A 4297-nucleotide genomic window follows, 5' to 3' on the forward strand; every position below is an offset into this window, starting at 1 on the left:
TATTTCTCACATATCTCAGAGCCTCTCGCGGTCGTCGTCGTCGTCGTCGTCGCCGCCGCCGCTTCTGCAGAAGTAGCAAATGGCCATCGTAGCAAATGCGGCGAGGGACGCCCTGCCTTCGATTCCGAATGCACAAAGTGTGTGGTCTTGTTTCTCAGTCTATATTTGGTCGGTCTCGTCAGAGGTTGAATGTAACGAATTGGTGGGAAAGAGCAAGGGGCAGCGGCTGTGTAGAACGAAAACACAAACCTCAGGGGTGTGAGCGTTTCGAGATGAGTCGTATAAATGTAAATGTTGGTCGTCAGTGACCGTGTGGCCTAATGGATAAGGCGTCGGACTTCGTATCTGAAGATTACAGGTTCGAATGCTGTCACGCTTGTGTTTTTCCAGTTCTGAAAAAGAAACATATTGTTTTAATGTAGCAATTGAGCAGTACGAAACGGTCTGAATGTTGCTGATGACCATTTTTTGCTTGGAGATGCTCTTGAGCTTGAAACACACACAGCAAGACCGGTGTTAACTAGCGAAATGGTCGGCAGAGTGCCGACACCGCGAGTTTTGACTGGCACTTGCACATCTAAAACAACGTCGGAAAGTAACTCGTTCGGCTTTTGAGTCAGATAAAGTATGTGTGTTAATTTTGACGCCACTAGCTCTGCTTGTTGTCATGCAATTTCTTTGCCTCTCAGAAATGATTATGACATAAAAGTGAAGTACGTGACGAGTGTGACGTTAGGAAAACATTAGGCAGCATGGAGGGATTCTGTATGGGACCACCCAACCCAAACGAATACTGTGTGACGTGCTACCCGGCAAGTATTCACCGAGGTAGCCGGCTATCTCAGTCGGTAGAGCGTCAGACTCTTAATCCCAGGGTCGTGGGTTCGAGCCAGACGCTGGGCGGAACGGAATTTTGTTCCGCTGCAGGTGTAAATTACCGTTTTTCTGATTAACGAGATTTAATGGAAATAGCAACTTTAAACTTTGCCTACGTCTCTGTCAGTCGCAAGGAAACTGTATTTGAAGGTGGAGGTGATTTTGTAGACATGTGTGAAAGACATGTTCTGAAATGCAAGTGTTGTGGTTTGGAGAGCACATCGTTTACGTGTCAGATGTGTAGCCAAGCAGTAATTTGTCGCCATAGCTGCAAATATTAGCCGGTAATATGAAGTGTTGTCAGCTAAAGTCTGATGATGCAGACGACCGTAAGGACGAAGTACCCAAGAGTACCGCTAGGCCGCGCCTCTTTAGCTCAGTGGTAGAGCACTGGTCTAATAAACCAGGGGTCGTAAGTTCCATCCTCACAGGAGAAAGATGAATTTTGGAAATCAGTTGCGCGTCGTGGCCGTATAGCAAACAGTACCTGTGATGACGAACAATTAGCGACAGGCGTTTTTTTAAGATTTACTCTCCGATGTGATTAAGGCGAATGGCGCAGATAAAGCATTTGCCAAAGTGGTACAGCATAAGGTGGGACGAGGCAGTCTGAATTACATTTTATAGATGTATTTCTCACATATCTTAGAGCCTCTCGCGATCTTCGTCGTCGTCGTCGTCGTCGTCGCCGCCGCCGCTTCTGCAGAAGTAGCAAATGGCCATCGTAGCAAATGCGGCGAGGGACGCCCTGCCTTCGATTCCGAATGCACAAAGTGTGTGGTCTTGTTTCTCAGTCTATATTTGGTCGGTCTCGTCAGAGGTTGAATGTAACGAATGGGTGGGAAAGAGCAAGGGGCAGCGGCTGTGTAGAACGAAAACACAAATCCTCAGGGGTGTGAGCGTTTCGAGATGAGTCGTATACATGTAAATGTTGGTCGTCAGTGTCCGTGTGGCCTAATGGATAAGGCGTCGGACTTCGTATCTGAAGATTACAGGTTCGAATGCTGTCACGCTTGTGTTTTTGCAGTTCTGAAAAAGAAACATACCGTTTTAATGTAGCAATTGAGCAGTACGAAACCGTCTGAATGTTGCTGTTGACCATTTTTTGCTTGGAGATGCTCTTGAGCTTGAAACACACACAGCAAGACCGGTGTTAACTAGCGAAATGGTCGGCAGAGTGCCGACACCGCGAGTTTTGACTGGCACTTGCACATCTAAAACAACGTCGGAAAGTAACTCGTTCGGCTTTTGAGTCACATAAAGTATGTGTGTTAATTTTGACGCCACTAGCTCTGCTTGTTGTCATGCAATTTCTTTGCCTCTCAGAAATGATTATGACATAAAAGTGAAGTACGTGACGAGTGTGACGTTAGGAAAACATTAGGCAGCATGGAGAGATTCTGTATGGGACCACCCAACCCAAACGAGTACTGTGTGACGTGCTACCCGGCAAGTATTCACCGAGGTAGGCGGCTATCTCAGTCGGTAGAGCGTCAGACTCTTAATCCCAGGGTCGTGGGTACGAGCCAGACGCTGGGCTGAATGGAATTTTGTTCCGCTGCAGATGTAAATTACCGTTTTTCTGTTTAACGAGATTTAATGGAAATAGCAACTTTAAACTTTGCCTACGTCTCTGTCAGTCGCAAGGAAACTGTATTTGAAGGTGAAGGTGATTTTGTAGACATGTGTGAAAGACATGTTCTGAAATGCAAGTGTTGTGGTTTGGAGAGCACATCGGTTACGTGTCAGATGTGTAGACAAGCAGTAATTTGTCGCCATAGCTGCAAATATTAGCCGGTAATATGAAGTGTTGTCAGCTAAAGTCTGATGATGCAGAAGACCGTAAGGACGAAGTACCCAAGAGTACCGCTAGGCCGCGCCTCTTTAGCTCAGTGGTAGAGCACTGGTCTAATAAACCAGGGGTCGTAAGTTCCATCCTCACAGGAGAAAGATGTATTTTGGAAATCAGTTGCGCGTCGTGGCCGTATAGCAAACAGTACCTATGATGACGAACAATTAGCGACAGGCGTTTTTTTTTTAAGATTTACTCTCAGATGTGATTGAGGCGAATGGCGCAGATAAAGCATTTGCCAAAGCGATACAGCATAAGGTGGGACGAGGCAGTCTGAATTACATTTTATAGATGCATTTCTCACATATCTCAGAGCCTCTCGCGATCTTTGTCGTCGTCGTCGTCGTCGTCGTCGTCGTCGTCGTCTCCGCCGCCGCTTCTGCAGAAGTAGCAAATGGCAATCGTAGCAAATGCTCTTGAGCTTGAAACACACACAGCAAGACCGGTGTTAACTAGCGAAATGGTCGGCAGAGTGCCGACACCGCGAGTTTTGACTGGCACTTGCACATCTAAAACAACGTCGGAAAGTAACTCGTTCGGCTTTTGAGTCACATAAAGTATGTGTGTTAATTTTGACGCCACTAGCTCTGCTTGTTGTCATGCAATTTCTTTGCCTCTCAGAAATGATTATGACATAAAAGTGAAGTACGTGACGAGTGTGACGTTAGGAAAACATTAGGCAGCATGGAGAGATTCTGTATGGGACCACCCAACCCAAACGAGTACTGTGTGACGTGCTACCTGGCAGGTATTCACCGAGGTAGCCGGCTAGCTCAGTCGGTAGAGCGTTAGACTCTTAATCCCAGGGTCGTGGTTTCGAGCCAGACGCTGGGCGAAACGGAATTTTGTTCCGCTGCAGGTGTAAATTACCGTTTTTCTGATTAACGAGATTTAATGGAAATAGCAACTTTAAACTTTGCCTACGTCTCTGTCAGTCGCAAGGAAACTGTATTTGAAGGTGAAGGTGATTTTTTAGACATGTGTGAAAGACATGTTCTGAAATGCAAGTGTTGTTGTTTGGAGAGCACATCGGTTACGTGTCAGATGTGTAGCCAAGCAGTAATTTGTCGCCATAGCTGCAAATATTTGCCAGTAATATGAAGTGTTGTCAGCTAAAGTCTGATGATGCAGACGACCGTAAGGACGAAGTACTCAAGAGTACCGCTAGACCGCGCCTCTTTAGCTCAGTGGTAGAGCACTGGTCTAATAAACCAGGGGTCGTAAGTTCCATCCTTACAGGAGATAGACGAATTTTGGAAATCAGTTGCGCGTCGTGGCCTGTGATGACGAACAATTAGCGACAGGCGTTTTTTTAAGATTTACTCTCAGATGTGATTAAGGCGAACGGCGCAGATAAAGCATTTGCCAAAGCGGTACAGCATAAGGTGGGACGAGGCAGTCTGAATTACATTTTATAGATGTATTTCTCACATATCTCAGAGCCTCTCGCGATCTTCGTCGTCGTCGTCGTCGTCGTCGTCGTCGTCGTCGTCGCCGCCGCCGCTTCTGCAGAAGTAGCAAATGGCCATCGTAGCAAATGCGGCGAGGGATGCCCTGCCTTCGATTCCG

General features: G+C 46.7%; 1 non-coding gene across 1 annotated transcript; it reads left to right on the top strand.

Moving 5' to 3' along the window:
* The first annotated feature begins 3901 nt into the window (after positions 1 to 3901).
* On the top strand, positions 3902 to 3973 carry Trnai-aau (transfer RNA isoleucine (anticodon AAU)). The gene has a single exon. It is a non-coding gene; the product is annotated as a tRNA-Ile (tRNA).
* Positions 3974 to 4297: the final 324 nt, after the last annotated feature.

Source organism: Schistocerca gregaria, unplaced genomic scaffold (genome assembly GCF_023897955.1).
Source record: "Schistocerca gregaria isolate iqSchGreg1 unplaced genomic scaffold, iqSchGreg1.2 ptg000077l, whole genome shotgun sequence".
NCBI lineage: Eukaryota > Metazoa > Arthropoda > Insecta > Orthoptera > Acrididae > Schistocerca > Schistocerca gregaria.